Here is a 21747-nt window from a genome sequence, read left to right as displayed (position 1 = left end):
CGGTTTTCTTTTGGTAGTAGTCCTTCTGTAATTATTCTCTGGCTTGGTTTATATACTCATCAAATACACAGAGTAATTTTCTTAATCATTTTATGTTTGTTTCTCATTCATAATCTATAAGCATCTTCCATTGAATCAACATCGTTCTCTGTCATTATTAATTACACATAGTCTCCATTTCCTTTGTTTGCTAACTAATTTCAAGTGATGTGGTCTGTGGCTGTTCAATTTTCTTAATAATCTATGATATATCACAACAGGGGCAACTGATCTATAAATGTTCACTTTTTCAAGCAATGTTTCCTTATATGTCTCTGTCAAATATCTTTTATTAATGTTTCTTAGTTTTTGTAATTGTCCAAATGCATTTTATTCATTTTTATTGTCAAAGTCAGGTTTACCTATAACAAAGATTAAAAGATATGAAGTAATTCAAATCCAGTAATATTTTTACACAAAAGATTGTTTTTATTGTCATTTCAATAGTTTTTTATCCATTTTTTAAAAAAAATTTATTGTATTATAACTAATACCGTTCAAAATTTCTACTTCCTCCTCTCCTCCTATTTCCCTCCCGCTCCAGTCCTAAGAGAGGGCAGGGTATCCTGCCCTGTGGGAAGTCCACAGCCCTCCTCACTCCATCCAGACCTAGGAAGGTGTGCATCCAAACAGACCAGGATCCCCAAAAGCCAGTACATGCAGTAGAAACAAATCCCAGTGCCATTAACATTGGCTTCTCAGTCAGCCCCCACTGTCAGCCACATTCAGAGAGTTCGGTTTGAGCGCATGCTCATTCAGTCCCAGTCCAGCTGCATTTGGTGATCCCATTAGACCAGGCACATTGTCTCAGTGGGTGGACCAACCCCTCGCGGTCCTGACTTCCTTGCTCATCTTCTCCCTCCTTCTGCTCTTCAGCTTGTCCTTGGGAGCTCAGTCCAGTGCTCTGATGTGGGTCTCTGTCTCTATCTCCATCTGTCATTAGACGAAGGTTCTATGGATATTCGAGATATTCATCAGTGTAACTATGGAACAAGGCCAGTTCAGGCACCCTCTCCTCATTGCCCAAGGATCTAGCTGGGGACATCCCCATAGACACCTGGGATCCCCTCTAGGGTCTCTTTCCAACCCTTAAATGGCTTCCTTAATTAAGACATCTTCTTCCCTGCTCCCATATCTGTCCTTCCTCCATCTCAACCATCCCACTCCCCCAAGCTCTCCCCAATCCTTCCCTTCTCCCTGTTCTCTCCCCCTCTTCCCTTCCTCCCACCCCATCTTCACCCCATCCCATCCATTTTTATCAGGAAATTTTTTATGGAAATCATTTTGTTCCCTTTTACAGAGTTCAAATCAAACTCATATTGATATATTATTTTCTATTTTATACAAGCTAGAAGAGAGCCTCAGACTTCCTTGGTAAATACTAAAAAAATGAAATACATCCCTAGTTCTCTGGCTCTGGGCCAGGATCTATTCCTGGTGCATGATCTGGCTTTTGGAAGTTCATTCCCTATGGTGGGATGCCATACTCAGACTTGGTACAGTTGAGAGATGCTTGGTCCTACCCCCAACTTAATATGCAAAACTTTGTAGATTCCCTATGGGAGGCCTTATCTTTTCGGAGGAGTTGATGGGGGTCGTTTCGGGGGAAGAAGTGGGAAGTAACAGGAGGACAGGAGAAAGAGGATCTGTGGCTGGTATGTAAAATGAATTAAAAAGCTAAAATAAAAAAGAAATACATACGTAGATATTATAAAGAATCAAGAGAAACAATTACTTTCTAAAGTAAAACAAAACAATAAAATGAAATGCTTTTTAAAAATAAAATGCAAGAAAAACTCTGGATGTATGTGTTTTACTAATCTTTGTAAAATATAACAATGATAAAATGATTACAATGTAAAAAATTGTATACAAATCAACATTCTAAAAGTAGCAGGTTGGTTTGGGTCATTGTTTAGAGATTAAATCAGTTTTCTTTCAGATGAAATAGAATATAAACCAAAATTATTTTGGGAAGGAAAGGTTTGTTTCACATCACAAGCTCTTGTCCATCTGCCAAGGAAGCCAGTGCAGCAAAGCAGGGAGTAATGGGAACTGAAACCAATGGAGGAAAGTTGGTGTCTGAATTGCTACCTCTGGCTTGCTCAGTTACATTCTCATATATTCCAGCTAGCTCCTACCTGCTCAGGGGATGCTCAGCTACCTGCTCACCTCCGAGGCTCTGACCCCATCACACCGTGCCAAGCATCCCTCAGCATCTCTCTGTGTTGCCCTCTATCCTGTGGTTTCCACTGCATCTGAAACTCTGGCCTCTCCTGGTCTTTCTTCAGGAAAGCTCCAACCTGCTGCAGAGTGCCAATTCCCAGCTTTTCTCCTTAACCATTTCATACTTGCAAAACCAGCAAAATGTGCAAGATTCTTATAAGTGATTTTTTTTTAAGTTCTACTCATAGTTTGATGAGCCTGCAGCCTTGAATCCTCTAGACCATAACATCTATGTTCTGACCCTTAGAAAGACTTACTAGCACATTTTCCCTCAATGATGCTTGTTTTTATTAACCACGCCTTATTTCTCAGCTCCAACTATAACCCGTTGTTCCAGGAAAGCACAGAGACCGCCACTATCACAAATGTTTTATTTAAATATACCACAGAAAACAACCCTGCTGAGTCTGAAATTTCACAAATCTTGCCTCCGTCATTTCACTTCTCTCAACATTCTTATCTTCCTGCCCATTAAACTCCGAGTACTCTGTGCCTTTTCCATCTAACTGTTCCAATGCTTACAAAAACATCTCCTCTAAATCAGGCCGTTGTTGGTGCACAACTTTAATCCCAACACTAAGGAAGCAGCGGCAGGCAGGAAAGCCGAGGCAGGCAGATCTCTGGGTGTTGTTATAAAATTATTGTAAGGTATCACTGGTACATTATTTTAACAAAAATGGCTTAGTCCTTTCTCTAGTACATGTGGTTTATTTAATATTTAAACACCAGGACTGTCATTTACATTAGTTTGTTTTGGAAATTTGTGTGAGTTTATTCAAGAAATCCACATACAGTATGTATAAGATTATTTTTCCTTTGCCCTTAAACTTGGAAGGCTACAGTTGATGACAAGAGAACTTCTGGAGTTGGAGATGTAGCTCAGATAGTAGACAGCCTACTATGAAGTTCTGACTTCAGTTCCAGTGCACTTCTTAAACCAGGCATGTTGACTTGTGATCCTATGATTAGGAAAATAGACAGAAGAGATTCAGATTCAATGTCATCCTTAGGAGCAGCAAGGTTGTAAATGAGTTTGAGATATGAGATCTAGTCTGAAAAATTAAAAGAAAAACAATTATGCTTAGCACTTCTGCAAAGCACATAGTAATTATCAGTTTTTACTCCAATTTACTCTTTCACTCCCCACTAAAGAATAAAGACATAATTATGACCCAACTTTCATACTGACTTGCTCTGTGTATGCTGCAGTAACATTCTTTCGTTATCTCTAAAAAAACTTTTTCATGATTATCTAGCAAACAAGGAATTTGTCTAGTACCTCAGAGAATTCTTAGTGTCTCTTCGTCCAATATTTTGTTTCTCACGTTTCTTTCATTTCTCTTGTACCACTAAATACTACATTGTATAATTACGTGGAAGCGTATATTAGTTAACTATTATGTGATGATGTATTTTCCATGTAATTTACTAGTCAGAGGTTTATTATAAGTGTATACATCCCATAGGAACTTAGTTGTAGTAGAATCAATTCATGAAATCAGAAGCATTGCAACATTTGTGTCTATAGTACATGCCTCCTCAACACATAAGTTAAATGCTTACAAGATTGACATTTGCTAAGAACCGTTATAGGACTTCAGTAGTATGCCAGAGAAAAACTTTACAAAACATTTCTGAAGTTTGGATGACTCTAGCATTTTTAAATTGCCTAGTTCAAAGTTTTTGGCAAGATGCATGTGGGAAGAACTCTAAGAAGTGTTGAACTATTCCAGAATGCTATGATTGTCAGTATAGACATATAGGCTGAGCCATTTACAGCAAGTTGTACAGAATGCCGCTTGAGTATTAAGAAATATTATCCATTTCTAACTCATTACTAAAATACTACTTAAACTTACATATGTGATGGATGGCAAGCAACCAGGTATTCACATCTCATTAGAAAGGTTTTGCTTTGTGCTAAAATGGACTCTATTTATCTGTCAGAGCAATCAGTCTCTGCATTTTTCTTTGTGTCTGTCACTGTACTACCTAAGCACTTAGCAAAGATATTAAATTAGCCAAAAAGTGTGGAGTGGGATGTTTTCCTTGTCTTTACTACATTTATCTAAGCCAACCTGAAGCTAAGCAGACTGTGACTAATATTGGAAGTCTTATTCTTATCGCAGACAAAGTTGTTTTCATTCTTGTTATTATTAATTGGTTGAATGCCAACAATATATCCACTACAGACATAATTGCACAATATGTTCTTTCTCTGAGATCCTAGGGAGGGATCAACTGCTTTCTTCTGCTAACACGGATGCCTAAGTGATGAATATCTCTTCACAACCCAGTTTTGTCTGCCGCCTCCTTCTCTGTCTACTTCCTACACCAGTTTTAGATTTGTGAAGATTCATTAAGAGTTACCTCTTTAATTCAGAAGTCATTCTCTGCAAAGCATATGTTCAAAGTTGCTTTTGTAAAATACTGATATACATAAAACAAATATATGCATACATATAACTTCTTTGATACTAATATGTAATACATACTCATAGCTTTTGTTGACATGACTGGGAGCATTAATATAGAGATACTAGTAACTTAAATTTTTGACATAATGTACTGTAATCATTTAGATATTAAATATATTTAGATAGATTATAAACAAATTATATCGGAAATATGCCACATGTTATAAAATATAAATAGTCATTATTATAATATTGTTCTTCTAAGGGATATAATTTTTTTAATTTTCAGAATACATATTACTTCTGCTTAATTTGGGATTAATTTTATACTTAATGTTTTGATATTCTTTTATCTTTTTAAAGTGTTCTAAATCTTTGAGCAATGAGTTTATTATATCTAAGATAAAGTTATATTGTTCACTTGTATCCAAATTAACTAAAATAAATAACTTAAATTTTATTTGTTATGATTAACACAAAATAGGGTACACAGTTTTATGCAATTATAACTGGCCTTGACTATCAGTAAATAAAAGTGTAATTTCATTTTAAACCTTCAGTTGAACCAATTGGTATTTCACTGGACTGTTTCACACGAGACTGGTAAGCTCAAGTTTAAAACTAGGCAGTTTGAAGTATACACAGTTATGGAAATAAAAATTAGATAAGTGATGAGCATAGGAACTATTCTGATTATTATAGGAATTACACTTTAGAACATATTAATCTATATATAATATAATTATCTTTATTTAAATTTTATTTTAGTACAATATGGTACTTACAACAGCCCATAAGGAATTAAAGTGCCTAGAGACACCTTAATTACATATTAAACACTTTATAAAATCTCTCATTGCATGTGAGGAAGATCTGAATGGAATAAGAATGAAAGGTGAGGCAAATAAAGCAATTGTTCCAAGACATTCCCCTAATATTAATAAATAAATACATAAAAAACATTTAATGTGTGCCAGAACATAGTATTATAAAAATTATAAAGTATTATACAACTGCAGGAGAAAATAGATTACAAATTGCACAAGAATGAACCACATTCATGTCAACAGGGCAAAGAGGAGGAAATGCAAAGTAATAATATTTATAATTTTCGAGAAAAGTGATAAAATTGATCCATATGTTAAATTTCCAGAAAATATTTCAATGTATTACAGTCTCCATCAAGAAGAATAAAATACATGTAAAGTACATTTAAAATTGGCAAGAAAATTTATTTTTCATAAAGATAAACATAGAGAAGCCATAATGTAAATCTGTTTATGAATCATGTTCCTCTCATGCTTCAATATTTTTACAAAATTTTGAACTGCAGGATCATATAAATGTAAGAGTTTGTTATTTTTTTTACTGTGTTGGCACTTTTGTCGGCTATTTTCACTATATTTTTAATCTCTAGCCTAAGTATACTATTGTATAAAGGATATGGTTTATATTTATAGTTCTATTAGTGTTGCTTCTATATTTTTCTTTTATTTTTTAAATACTTTTTATTGGTAAATGGGAAAACAAAGACACAGAAGTATTAGACTAATGTTAAGTGCTTAAAATTCTAGTCCATAAATGTTTAATACTTAAAAACATTAGACATTCCTCCTATGCATGGAACACTCTGGGCAGATGTAGAGGTCAAAATAAAAGTTCTCCGTCACAAAATTATGCAGAAACACATGGCAGGAGATGCACTGCCATTTCTAATTATGACTTCCAGCTCACAATTTTCTTCTAAGAGTGAGTTTGCTGTCACAAAACAGAGTTTAGAAGAAAGTACAGGAATCTGTGGAGGTCTGCACATAACTTCCTTTCTTGTTCTCTAAGGCAAAAATCACTCTTATCTGTACAGTACCACAAGTAGAGCTGTAAATTAGTGTAGCTCTGTTACCCAGCTAACAGATAAGTGCACATTTGGTGAAACAGATCTTGTCTGTCAAAGGTTGTTATGCTCACTGACTAACCATTGTGCAAACAAAAGAAGTTATTCAGTCTCTTAAGAAAGCAAAGCTCTTAACCATGGTCTCAGCTTGCTATGCTCTGCTATAACAAGACGTATATACAGATGAAATATGGGGGCTTTATTTCTTTCATGTATAATAGATTGGAGAGAAAAAAAGCTAAAGGACTTACTTATTCTATTGCATGTTGTCAATTGAGGGTTCAGAAAAGCATAAGCTAACTTCTGAGTTATTTCTTTCTTTTATATTATTTTTTTAATCTCTGCTGTCAGCAAAGAGCATGAGAAACTACACAGGGAAGACATTGGTGGTCCAGGCCCAGAATCAGCACATCTTGTTTCTCATGTTTCATTACCAATTGAAGTAGGTCCTAGCCACATGGTAAGACTTAACCTCCATTAATTTTGGAAAATAGTATCCAGCTGTGTTCCTAACAGATTTTGAGATCTGTCTAAGGATTATCTAGATATCTAAAGAATTAAGTGAATTAGAAATCAAGATTCATTATACAAATTTACACCATAATAAATTTGTTTAAAATAAAATTCAAAATATCAAAGAAATAAATTTATTTTCTAATAGGTCATTGAGAAAAGTGAATTTAGTAATTTGTAAAAATCATTAATTTGCTGTTTTGTACATGTAGTAGCAAGTTCAATCACTTTCTTCAACTTTCTATGAATCAGAAATCAACAAATTATTGTTTGATTTTAGGAAGCTTCTAAATCCACAGGATTATAAACCTGTCATTCAATGAAGTAATTGAAAGTTAAATAACACATTCCAAATTTCTTTTTGACTATTATCTTTAAATGTAAACATTCCCACTTTTTGTGTGAAGGAACATCTTCCTGACTCCCTCCTAATAAGCAAACTGAAGAAATAATTCCCCAGTATAAAATTATATATCATAAGTAACTTTCTGTGTTAAATTAGTTAAATAGACTGATATTTTAATTCAGATTATTAATTAAACCTTTAGTATAGCTATAATTTCATACTCTATTGGTAGACAATATTCCTCAAAAAATTACACTTTTAGCTCTATAAAAAATGCTTTTGCAGGTCTGGAAAGACTGGGAAAAAACACTGCTGATCATGTAGAAACTCTGTTCCTAGCACCATTATGTCATCTCATAACCAGGTATAACTCAATATCCAGGGACTTTGTTACCCTCTGACCTCTATCGGCACCAGACATACATATTGTACACACACACACACACACACACACACACACACACACACACAGGCAAAACACTCATACACATAAAATTAAATAAATAAATCTAAAAAATTACGTTGAAAACTTCAGAAAGTACCATTTATTTTCAGATGCTCAGAAATGGGCTTTTTAGAGTGCCATTTTTTCTATTGAGAAGATCAATAGTCTTTATTATACACAATAAGCATAATCTGATGCCATTTCCCAGATCAATAAAATTTCCTCTTCCTTCATGAGGTACAAGTGCCTTAGAGACAATATAGCTATTTGAATACTAATTCTGCCACTGAATCTTACGTCTTTATTGACTCTTACATAAGCAATACATCTTAACTGAGCAGTATCTTTCTTTCCGGAGAACTCATTTGGGAAAAATAATAGTATATAAATTAAATATTTATTTTGCCTTCTTTATTTCAATACATGACAAATTTAAGAATATTACATGTAAAGTTAATGCCAGGGTTCAACAGAGTTTGCTAATTAAATAATGTTAGTTGGATGCTTGAATACTCAATAAACTTCAAACAGCTCTCATTGCTACCATTACAAGCATCTCATCATTTGCTCACTATATGCTCTTCCTTTAGACTTGCTTTTGCTGACTTTTCCTCTGAAAAATTTCATTACAAGTTCATGTTCCTCAGATACCGTCCTCTGTGGTCTTTGTGCTTTCATGACTTGCATTTGGAAAACATTTGCATGTCAGGATAGGGTGACCTTGACATACTCATGCTGTGTTTACTCTGACTTTGTTCTGCTATATTGTTTTACAGTTTTGTTTTACACTAAGAACCCACACTATAGAAACTTAATGATTGGTTATTTTGTAGCTACTTGCCACTCTGATCACTCTTTGTTGCACAGCAGTTTCCTCCAAGAGAAACATGTTAAGACATAGCATGTGAAACAAAATAAGACAACCATGGTATTTTAAAACAAGATATTTTCAAGGAGGTGTCCTTGAGACTGGCCAACCAAATTTACTAGGGTCTCCATTTCCCAAGAGTATAAGAAAAACAAAAATTGCAGAATCATGATCAGATCACTCAAACGGCCTGGAAGAAGCAGATAACAGCCAAACTTTATAGAAGAAACAAAGAAACAAACAAAAAGCATAAAACAGCCACACTGTCTAAAAGAATCTCAGAGCATCTGAACAACCTGGAGAGGAGACTCACAACCTTTGAGTCACAGGCAGTAAGTGAAGCATAGCTCAGGTTTCCAGGTTTTGTGAGTTGTCACTCCTGCTGGTTTGGGCTCTACAGATAAAACTGCCCCTGTGTTAGCTTTGCTTCTGTAAGTACCTTCTCACCCGTATTCCTGTATCCATGATACACATAAAACTCATTGGCTCACCAAGTGAGACAATGGTACAAAGGATATTTTGTATGTTTTAGAATCTATATCTGGGGTGAATAGTCATGTTTATGCTGCATGCCCAAGAAAAAAATCTGTAACACAAAATGCCAAGCTAAGTTAGTAATTTCAGAAAACACACAGTTATGTAGTATTTGGCAAGATTTCACACTGTTTTAGTTAATAGAAGGTTATAATTTAAAAAACCATAAATTTATAATTGTGAATTATTTTAACTTTAAAAGTATTCTGAAAGTAGCTTAATGGCATATTAACAATTCAAAACAGTCAAAGGCAATATTGCTTTCTCTTGATGAATTGTATGATACTAAGAGATTGAGCATCTTATCTCAAGTTTCCATGGAAAGAACAATAATATATAAATTCATTTCAAACTTTAGAACTTGGAGTTTTTAATAGACTGTATAAGAACATACTTTATTTTCACAAGACATACTAGTCTACTTTATTAATATGGAAATTTTACTGTTTTAAATGTTCCATGATACATTTTCAAATAAATTATTATCAATTTTTTAAAGATTTTATTTAAAATTACATACTAGAGTAAGTGTTTTTTCAAATAAAATCATACATGATTTTTGTCTGATAAGCTTTTTCTTTTGTACTTTCCCTTTAGTTCTCTATTGATGCCTTACCATAGGTCATATGACCTGTGTATCACAGTGTGATCAGTATGTCCTGTCTAATACAGATGAAGACAATTGCACAAAACCTCGACAATCAACAGGCAGAGTTCTGGATCCAGTCCCAATGGTTAATCTGCAAAACAAATTCAAACCTAAGACTCAGAAAATAATGTGGATAAAGAAAATTAAAGAACACAAGAGACAGAGGGTAATAGAATATGCTGTAAAACCATACCCATAAAATCTCACCAATATGACTTCCCGAGTTCACTAATACACGTGCCAAAGAATGTTGACACACGTTTCTGTTCCACCAGATCCCACAGCTATTTAATTCCAAAGAACCACACAGAGGCAATTAATTCTAAACCTGTTAGCTCAGGCTTCTTAATAACTCTTATATCTTACATCTTAACCCATAATTCTTGTCTTTTTTAGCCATGTGGCTTGGTACCTCTTATCAGGGAGGCATTCTCATCTTCCTTCCTCTGTGTCTGGGTGACGACTGCATATTCAGCCTCTCTTCTTCCCAGAATTCTCCTGTTCTCATTGCCCCACCTCTACTTCCTGCCTGGTCACCCCACCTGTACTTCCTGCCTGGATACTGGCCAATCAGCATTTTATTAAACAAGTAGAAGAGACAAATCTTTACAGGGTACAAGATCATTGTCTCACAAAAAAGTACTTGGGTGAAAAACCACCAGGACTTAGTCCTTTACAAAGACAAACAGACAATTAAGAAATGCTAAAAGTAGGAGAAATAGGCTTCCACAGGGAAGAATACAATAATTGGTTATCCAACACTAAATGGTCAGACCTAAAAACATATATATGTTTAACAAAATACAGACTAAATAATTTATCTTTAGGTTTTAGTGTACATACATACATATATACATGTAAACACAGTAAAAAAAAGAGGTTATAAATCTGAAATAGCATGAAGATATACATGGAATACTTTGGAGAAAGAATGGGGAAGGTGCATATTACGTAATTGTATTATTATTTTTAAGTCAAAGAAAATTTAATAAAAACTAACACCTATTTAAAGAGAAAAAGGAAGGATTCTGCCTATTACCTTTAGTGCCATTTAAAATATGTGTGTGGCAAAAATATTTGTTATGAAATAAACATACATATGTAAATAATTAACATGGAGATCATCCAGTACCTTTCAGTCACATAACTATAAATATTTTACCAACAGTTAGGTAAGGCTGAAATGACAAAAACTACTGTAGTGTTCAAACTTTCACTAATTTCAACTGATAGCCGCAAATGCAGTTGGGGTTTATAGTTATTTAACGATTTGTTTTCCTGCTAAGTGAGGCTTTAGAATACTTGTTTCTATAACATGTAAATTCTTTTTTTTTAAATTTTTTTTATTGATAAAAGGAGAATAAAGAAAAGAAAGAAAAAAAAACAAATTTCCACCTCCTCCCAGCCTCCCATTTCCCTCCCCCTCCTCCCATTCTTCTCCCCCTCCTCCCACCCCTCTCCCTTTCCCCCCACTTTTCTCCCCCTCCCTCTCCAGTCCAAAGAGCAGTCAGGGTTCCCTGCCCTGTGGTAAGTCCTAGGTCCTCCCCCCTCCGTCCATATCTAGGAAGGTGAGCATCCAAACTGGCTAGGCTCCCACCAAGCCAGTACATTGCGTTGGATCAAAACCGCGTGCCATTGTCCTTGGCGTCTCATCAGCCCTCATTGTTCGTCATGTTCAGAGAGTCCAGTTTTATCCCATGCTTTTTTTGGTAACAGTCCAGCTTGGTGAGCTCCCAGTAGATCAGCTCCACTGTCTCAGTGGGTGGGTGCACCCCTCGTGGTCCCGACTTCTTTGCTCATGTTCTCCCTCCTTCTGCTCCTCCTTGGGACCTTGGGAGCTCTATCCAGTGTTCCAGTGTGGGTCTCTGTCTCTATCTCCATCCATCGCCAGATGAAAGTTCTTATCCAAGAGGATAACTATTGCCGGTTGTGGTGGCGCACGCCGGTAGGATTTGCTGAAGGAGGCAGAGGCAGGAGGATCACGAGTTCGAGGCCAACATGTAAATTCTTAAAGACACACTTGCCATCATCATTTGAATCGAAGTCCATACAAACTGTGTATTTAGAGATAATTGTTCCTACCATTGCTTTCCTAAAGCATTTTCTTAAAAGAATTATGAAACATTATAGGCATACTATTTCATTGGCCTTCTTGTTGCTCCTAAACACTATCTGTTTTTATTCTCTTTGAATCTTCATAGACTCTTCAGAAGTGTTGTGCAGTAACATGACAAATTGTTATAGGTTTTATTGATGTTTCATCAGTGAATACTTTACAGAGTTACAGTTCACGGTACTGTTTTCTAACTACTTGCATGAGTGGCTACTAACAGATGTTATACAAAACAAAATTTTAAAGCCATCATTTTTATTGCCAAACAAAAAAGAAGGCTTTGCTAATACCTGCTTTGTGTTCTCACCTTGAGGACATTATTGTGCTGAATAATTCAAGTCTTAGAAAAAAAAAAACCTTTCAAAAAAGATTCTTTTCACTTCAATAGTGAAAGATTTTCCACGATTTTAACATTCTGCAGCAACAATCAATTCCTCTTTATAATTACAATAACACAAATGTCCTTATGAACTATAACTTCTCTGAGATTTATGAACATTATTTTACAAATAGTCTTCTTTATAGATAGACAAAATTATCTTTAAAAGAAAGCCATAACCATGTATTGGGAATTCTAAGTACAGATATTTTACATCACCAGCATATTCAGATTACAGTTTGAATGGTCTTCATTGTTTATACATAAATAGAGTACAAGGGCACCAGAATATTCTAACTGTTCCATGCATAATTATAGTTTTTTAAGAATCATTCGAACAATGATAAAATAAGCGAATTGTGCGGTATCAAATACATTTTTATTAATGTAGGTCTGAATTGTAAGAAGACAGGAATGGTTCAGGAATAAAAATCTCAATACCTACTCTTAATACAGGAACATACAAGATAATTTATATGTGAACTAGAAGGTAGAAGACTGATGAGAAAGATACTATAAATTGTGTCATTTTCCCTCCTCAAACTGAAATAAATCAGTTGCTTTCATAAATATCACTCTAAGCCTCTATATGAATGATTTTGTTATTATACTAAAATTAAATTTAAGTTTTAAACTAAAACTTTTCCTGTGAGTCCATGGTCATCCATCTTGAACTCAAATCATGTAGGAAGACATAGGTAGAAGTATATTAAATCTGACAAATGACCTCCCATGTGCAAAGGAGGAAATAAAGATTCATTCTCTGTGTTTGTGAGATCATTTTGATGAAGGGAAGGCTAATTGGGGATGGCATACATTCTAAATCTAATTCATATCAGCATTTTTACATGAGGACTCATCACATTTCCAATGGTACATGATACCATGAAACAGCTTAGTAAAGACATTCAGAATTTGATACTTGGAATTCTTTTAATGCTTCATCAGAACTGACATTTTTAGTGGTAATGACTTTCCAATCTCAGTATTAGTCAAGCTCTATATCTGTGGAATTTTATACTTTTTTATTAAAGAAGAAAATTTGTTCTTTATCATTATCAAGTCTTATGTTGAAAAGAAAATTGCAACTAATATGTGATTATGCTCAGGGAAGGTGATGAAAATGCCAACACAGTATTTCTTACTGTAAAAGTAAATCACCTTGAAATGATTAAAAATGTTCAATTATGAAGGATTTGTTGTGTGACATTAAAAAATAATCATATTCTAAGACCAAGCAACTCTTTCTTCTTGAAATGCTCCAAAATCAGCATTAATGTTATCTTATTGACATACATTTACCATGCCAACTCTTTAAAAAGACATGTTCATCTATTATCTAGTAGGTATTTTTGTTAATTCCACAAATTTCATGTTATGAATATCGCTTGTTAAAAGTCAGGCTCATAGACTTTTAGATGTACCTCTAAGTGTATCTAATTGTATTTATACAATGGAAAATCCCAACATATTAATCAATGACTTAGAAAATCCAGAAGTGAAAAAATTTCAATAGCTCTTATCTTAAACACTGTATGATATATGCACTGAAATTTGGAAACAAACATTTCCATGTTAATCAATAGTTGTGAATATGAGATTTACACTAATCCTAAGTGTGACTGTGAATAAATTCTGATCATAGCTGTAGGAATAAGTCCTGCCCCTAAGGGGGCGTGTTTGCCTCGGGCTAGTGTTTGCCTATAAATTTGGCAAGCATGCTCCCAGCCGCTGCTTCTGCTTTCCTGGTCTCCACAGGAAAGGTGGTTCTGTAAGTCTATTTCTCCATTAAAGCTGTATATATATTTTTACAATCTGTCTGCATTCGTTTACGCCATTACACATAGCCATCTAGATTTATCCCAAAGGTAAAACAAAACACCATGTTCAGTCATTGAGTTTTGCTTTGAAGAATATTTTTCCAAATAGTTATATTAATGAAAAATCCAAGTATATTTACAACATTTAGACTTTCATAATTTAAATAATTAAGCTAAATTTTGAACAAAAAATATTTTGGTGTTCTCTCTCTCTCTCTCTCTCTCTATATATATATATATATATATATTTGCAAGTAAAAGTTATATATATATATATATATATATCATTTATATATATATACACATAAGCGGTATCAAAATTTATAATAAATATTTTTTTGCACATTGCATTCTTTAAATTTATTAATTTTGAACATATTCCCAAGCAATTCTTCATTCTACCACAGAAAAAGTTGCTCAAAAAATGTTCACTGTTGCTCTATTCATAATAGCCAGAAATTGGAAAGAACCTTGATGTCCTTCAACAGAGGAATGGATAAATAAAGTATTACTCAGTGTTTTAAAGGGGGCATGAAATTGGATGATAAATGGATAGAACTTGAACTTGAAAATGTCATCCTGAGTAAAATATTCCCAGCCGAGAAGGAGAAATGGTATGTATATATGTGTAGAGAAGAGCTGTTAAGTCAATGATAACCAAGCTGCAAATCACAGAAGAGTGGGATGAAACAAACAAATAGAAGAAAAGGAGATAACCAATAGCCTTATTGTGGGTTCTTTCTGAGTTTCTGTGAGGCCTGTTTGGCCAACACTTCAATTAGCTGTAACCTTTTCCTAGAACTGGAGGCTGATTCATTTGGCGATAAGAGATACCTAATTTTGGCTTCATCACCTCCTGTTTTTAGCTCTCCCATTTAGATATCCTTTATACATATACATACATATATATGTATATATATATATATATATATATATATATATATATACACACACATATACACACACACATTTAGAATCTCCTATTGTGTTAGGTTTCCATAAAACACCTCATATTTCCCTTAGTTGTAGTTATCCCTCCTGGATTTCCCTTCCTCACCCTTCTCTCCCCGCACCTTGTCCCTTCAATTCCAGTCACTCCCCCTTGCCCACACATAAATAACTTTACTTCCCCTACTAGAAAGAGCCACCCTTTCCCACAAGTCCCTTACTCCAAGCCTAGATTCTGTGGTTATATGGATCAGAGTCTGCTTGTTGAACACTTACCTCTGACATCTACATTTAAGCAAATGTAAACTCTATATGTCTTTTGAGCCTAGGACACCTCACACAGGCTGATTCGATTCCAGGTCATCATTACATGTTTTTACTCTCATGACTTCAAATTATATCTTCAAATTTCAATCTGTGATTCTTTTCTAAAATTGGAATAAAAAACCATGAAAATACCATCAATTGAATCTTATATATATATAAGATTATGTATAGGAGAAAATGTCAGACCTTAAAGGAGTCTAAGTGTATATCTTAATTCTTAAAGATTGTCAGGAATTTGATCTGTGTTCCTATGGGAAAATGCTTTTAACTATCTTTTTAAAAATGTGCTGCTGTGGTCTTATAATTGAAAATATAAACAATTTCTCTTTCCCATTCCCAAACTCTTCTAGATCCTCCCCCTCACCAAATCTACATCTTGGCTTGCTCTTTCTCATTAAGGTTATGACACCTAAAAAAGGAAAAGCCATAATTACAAATAAATAAAGATAAAACTAAACAGATCTGGATAGAGCAAAGGAAGCAAACAAAGAGAAAAAAGAGCCAAAACAAAAGCACAAGAAACCTATCTAGATGCCAGACATACATCCACACACAGAAATCTCAAAAAGACACAAAATAAAAAAAACATAATATATTAGGCCTTCCTGGGTGCCTTAAAATTTTATTTGAAATTCCCTCTCTTTCCAAATCTCTGAGGGCATAATCATATATAGAATAACTGTTCACCCTCTACCCTCAACTGCATATTCTCACTCCAACATCCTTCACTATCCAGAGATATGTTCATTAAGCTATTTAACCTGTTCATATAAAGAGAGTTCAAGGGTTTTGCCTTCATGAGTCCAAATACTATCTTTTTCAATCAATATTGGCTAATACCTTTATTATTAATTGAATCGTTATATACTTACCCACAGAAAGAGAATACTAGGAGTCATGTTTAAGTATCTTCCCCTTCCACCTCTCAGTGCATCACTTTACCTATGCATTACTTCTTGCTGGCTAAGTTTACTGTCTATGTTTCCCATTTCTGAATTTTACTCACCATGGTGCACACTACTGCAACAACTCTTAGGTGCTTTCTTTTCTTTTGACGCCCATTCTTTGCCTGTGGGTTTATCTTAGTTGAAATTCAATCTTCTGAAAACTCTCTACAAATACATTTTATAAATACCAAATACTTCAATCTCTTATTTTTGTTGGCAATTGGAAATACATCTCCAAGTATCTCTTAAACTTCATGTCTGGGCATCTACTCTACCTGTAATATTACTTTACCCTCATTCACCATCATACTAAATTTGTTTTCCTTATCTGATTCTTTGTGTTTTCTCTTCATTCCTATCATGATAGAGCTTCTTGCTGCTACTTAAAGTGTTGCCTTTTGCTTTTCCTACCTGATCCTTCTTGCCTTAGTCCACTTTTTACCATGACAAAAGCATACGAGACATCATATAGAAAACATATTTTACAGTTCTGAATGTCAAAGATGAAGTTCTCAAAAGAGTCAAGATTCAGTAAGAACATGAATGGCTTTGCTTCTCTACAGACACTTTGTTATTGTTTTCCCCAGGGGACAATCTAGTGCCCTCACATGCAAGAGAAAACACTAGGACAAGGCAGGGAAACACATGGTGTCCTGGCCTTGAAAAGGTGACCACAAAAGATATACTCTCTTTATGTAAATACTCTTCTACAAAGCAGTTAATTCACTCATATAAGAAGGATCCTTAATAAATAATTTCCCCTAAAATATAGCATTTTAAAAACATCTCAGTCTGGAATAGAGTTCTTCACTGACTCTGGCCCACACTAACATATAGAATATCTTTTCAGATAATTTGTACAACTCATTTTCCAACAATGTTTGGGGTCCCTATATGAACTGATAGAGTACTTTTTTTGTTCTTTCTTATTGGTCACTTAGTTAAATTTACAGAATTTTCACACAGTCACACACACACACACATGCACACAGAAACACACACATTCTATATTAACAGTTTTCAGCTTTTTGCTAAATATTGTAAATAAATTAATAAAAGTTTAATTCAAGTTCATATGAGCTATAAAAATACTAATGTATACACACAAATATATACACATGCTATCCTCATAATCACATATATACTTTTCTGAATTTTCCACAAATGCTGTTTCTGCCTTTGTCAACTGATTTTTACCTAATTGCAGATAGAAAGCATAAAAAACGCAAAACCAGAAATTTTGTGCTGTATCAGCAGTAACCAAGCCTGTATATCTTCCTCTCTTTGGTACCTATATAACCCAGGCAAAAACTGTCATCACATCGTTTCAGCTACATGAGTTTTGGAACAAATCTAGAGGAAAATTAATGTGTAGAGAATGCTACATTGAGAATTCAGTTTTATTCTTTATAAAAAGTATTGGATGAAATTATTGAAGGCATCAAAGGGCAAATACCTATACAAAATATATAACCCAGAAACTTTGCTTTAAATTGGTTACTAGGGAGCACAACAAGTTTCCTGATAAATGCAAGAAAAGCACTGCATATTTCTGGGCTATATAGTTATAGCTATCTTATGTCAATACAACATGTAAATGCTACCTTATCACTTGTCCCATCTAATCTATTTACATCTGGGAATGGGAGAAGTAACTGTGATCCATGAGCCAAATATTCTAAGGGAAAGTATAATAATAAGGTGAATCCCAAAAGACTAAAATTAACTGATTTCTTACTCATTGCTGGAATTAAAGATAAATAGGTTGGGCAGCGGTTGATGAATTTCATGTATTTTTTCACAGAACTGAACAGAATAACTAGAAAATAATATTGCTTTTATTGAATTTTTCTGAGCGGCAAAAATACATTTAAAATGACCCATGAGCCTTTCTGAGTCTCAAACTTCTGATTTTCGTGTCTTAAAATGCAGTCTGAAAATTGGCAGTCATTAATATCAGCTTGGAAAACACAACCAATAAATGGCCCAATGTAATATGTATCTTAAGATGCTCCACTTGTAATGATCACATTGTTCTTTTAAGGCTTCATTTATTCTTGACAGAAACAATTATGTGAAATAATTATATCTAAAGCCAGGCAGTGTGCAGTATTCAATGTGGAAGGTAAAGAGCATTGTCTGAATGCTGCTTCCAGGCACACTCCTGATAGGGAACAAATGCTTACATCAATAGGAATCGTGGACTTCATAATTTATTCTTTTATTCATGTGTGCTGTTATCATAATAAGTGTCAGGTTAACCATCTTAAACACAAGGATAAAATTATTAGAATAACATCAGTGAGGGAAACCAACACCGTGAAAGCTCATCAGTATGTCACTCGTAGGTCTGGCTATTTTATGGGGCTTTTTCCCCAAGTATAACCAAATGTTGCATAATTACCTGCACAAAATTCTACTGTAAGTGATGCAGACAACACTGAAAGTTCAAGATACACTAACTCTTAGAATGAAAGTTATCTGTTTGACCATATTTTCCAAGTTTAGTAAAATAATCTTTAGAAATAATTTATGAGTGTTTTAGAACAACACATGAACTCATCATTCAAGGTATATTTTTTGGACACAAATCGTTTTCCTTATAGTCTGAAAGGGTTTGCACATTTTCTACAATTGTACAAATTAGAGCCAGCCAAATAGAAATAGAGTCCTTTGCTTGTCTTTAATTTCTTATGTGATATAAAATCATTAAGCAATTTAAGGCTGGGAAAGAAATATAAAGTTAAGAATTCCTTTCTGAATCTGTGGTTTGTTTCTTCTCCATATTACTTTATTTGATAAAACTATCTAGCTACTAAAGAACTGAACAATTCATTATCAAGAGGAATCTTCTTCCTAGGTATACTTTTCAAGAAGTATCAATAATAAGAGCCATGTTATTCTCTAAAAACAACATTGAGGTTCAATTTGTAAAAGTTACTAGATTATTAGAGGACATCAAGCATAGCATAAAGGACTGACCTTCATTAAGGCTATATACATTTTCAGGAACCAGAGAACCAGAGATAAAATGGTTTGGAATGATAGACAAAACAAAATGTGATTTTTTTTCATCTTGCTTAATTTTGGACCAAAGTAAGGTAATTTTCATAAATTTCCTAAAGTTTTGTCCCCTAAGCATTGGTAATATAGTTCTTGTACATTTGTATTGTAAGTTTTCTAACTGAGAATAAAAAATTTTCAAGTTACATTCCAATTAAATTATGGAAAACAAAGCAGTATAAAAACCAAATAATATTTTAATAGAGAAAATTCTGTACACTTGTTAAACATACCTACATAGCTATCCCTTCAAGAGCAATGACCACAAAATAAGTCCTAAATTAATCAATGGTGTCAAAATAGCAGAGAAATAACCACAAGTCTCGAGAGCAACAAATTCCAAGCTAAGACAAATGACCTCCAGAATTAGGGGTTTAAAAAATCTAAAAAAAAAAAAAAACCCATGGTTTTCCAGGAAAGTAAAATATTAATTGTAGCTAAGAAAACAAAAAGTAAATAACCTGATTGTTATCACACAATTCAAGAAGAGAGTTAGTGAGCAACACCTAAAATGTTACCTAAAATAAAATCACATTCTCAAAATAGTGAAGTCCTTTAAGAATTATTAAACATGGCCGCTTTGCAGACGCCGCTGTCCCCTCTCACCGCTTGCTGCAGCCATGGTCAACCCCACCATGTTCTTTGACATCATGGCCGATGGCGAACCCTTGGGCCGCGTCTCCTTCGAGCTGTTAGCAGACTAAGTTCCAAAGACAGCAGAAAACTTTCGTGCTCTGAGCACTGGAGAGAAAGGGTTTGGGTATAAGGGTTCTTCCTTTCACAGGATTATCCCAGGATTCATGTGCCAGGGTGGTGACTTCACACGCCATAATGGCACTGGCGGAGAAAAATTTGAGGATGAGAACTTCATCCTGAAGCATACAGGTCCTGGCATCTTGTCCATGGCAAATGCTGGACCAAACACAAACGGTTCCCAGTTTTTTATCTGCACCACCAAGACTGAGTGACTGGATGGCAAACATGTGGTCTTTGGGAAGGTGAAAGAAGGCATGAACATTGTGGAAGCCATGGAGCGTTTTGGGTCCAGGAATGGCAAGACCAGCAAGAAGATCACCATTTCCGACTGTGGACAACTCTAATTCTTTTGTCTTGCGGGCTTCTTACCCACCAGACCATTCCTTCTGTAGCTCAGGAGAGCACCCCAGCACCATCTGCTTGCAGTACCCTGTAATCTTTGCTCTCACTGAAGTTCTTTGGGTTCCATATTTTCCTCATTCCCCTTCAAGTCTAGCTGGATTGCAGAGTTAAGTTTATGATTATGAATAAAAACTAAGTAAGAAAAAAATAAAAGAATTATTAAACATGCTGTGAAATCAAACTCAGTGGGACTTGTGCTGATTTTTTTTCTTTTATGGATATTTGAGACAGAGATTTTCTGTGCAATATCTCTACCTTTACTGGAACTTTAGACCAGTCTGTCTTCGAACTCACAGAGAATCTCCTGCCTCTGCCTCCTGAGGGCTGGGATTAAAGGCATGTGCCACCACTGCTCAGAGGTCTTTTGCTTTTATATTATGGCTTCCAATTTTTTGTTTTGTACTTTTGTTTTTTGTGTGTATGTGTGTGTGTTTTTTTTTTTATTTTTGCTTTTTGGTTAGTTTGCCTGTTTGTTTTTTAAAAATAGAGAAAAACAAATAGGTTGAACATTGAACTTTGAGTAGATGGGCAACCTGTGAGGATTTGGGGAAGAGGTAATATAATTAGAACATATTGTGTGAATTCTTTTTAATAAAATAAAATAAGGAGTTATTAAAAGATGGGTGGCATGTGTTAAAGATCCAAGTTTAATAAACTTCTTTATCATTTTACAGTTATCTTAACATGGATTGTAGCATATATTCAACAAAATGGAAAAAAAATCTCAGAATATTATTGTGAAACTTTGAAATACATGAATAGAAAATAAATGTCCCATAAATTCCAGAAATGATTTTTAAGTAAAGGAAATTTGATAAATACAAGTTTGAGGAAAATAAAATCTAAAACTGTAAAATAAACATAACTGGAGACTGGAGAGATGGTTTTGTGAGTACCAGTACTTGCCAGAAGCAGAACTGAGTTCTGAGTTCAGAGTCCTAGAGTTTACATTAGCCATGAACAGTGGTGTACGCTTGTACAGACAGTGCTTCTGTGGCAAGTTTGGGTGCAGATATAGAAATACCACCCAGATCTCATTAGCCTGCGCAAAATTGAGTACATAA

At 34.4% G+C, this 21747-nt stretch overlaps 1 pseudogene; it reads left to right on the top strand.

Moving 5' to 3' along the window:
* LOC142835634 (peptidyl-prolyl cis-trans isomerase A pseudogene) overlaps positions 1 to 20824 on the top strand; it is a 160192-nt pseudogene extending 139368 nt beyond the window's left edge.
* The last annotated feature ends 923 nt before the right edge of the window (positions 20825 to 21747 follow it).

Source organism: Microtus pennsylvanicus, chromosome 15 (assembly GCF_037038515.1).
Source record: "Microtus pennsylvanicus isolate mMicPen1 chromosome 15, mMicPen1.hap1, whole genome shotgun sequence".
Taxonomy (NCBI): domain Eukaryota; kingdom Metazoa; phylum Chordata; class Mammalia; order Rodentia; family Cricetidae; genus Microtus; species Microtus pennsylvanicus.
The sequence above is the reverse complement of the archived record's forward strand: the minus strand, read 5'-3'. Positions and strand labels throughout refer to the sequence as shown.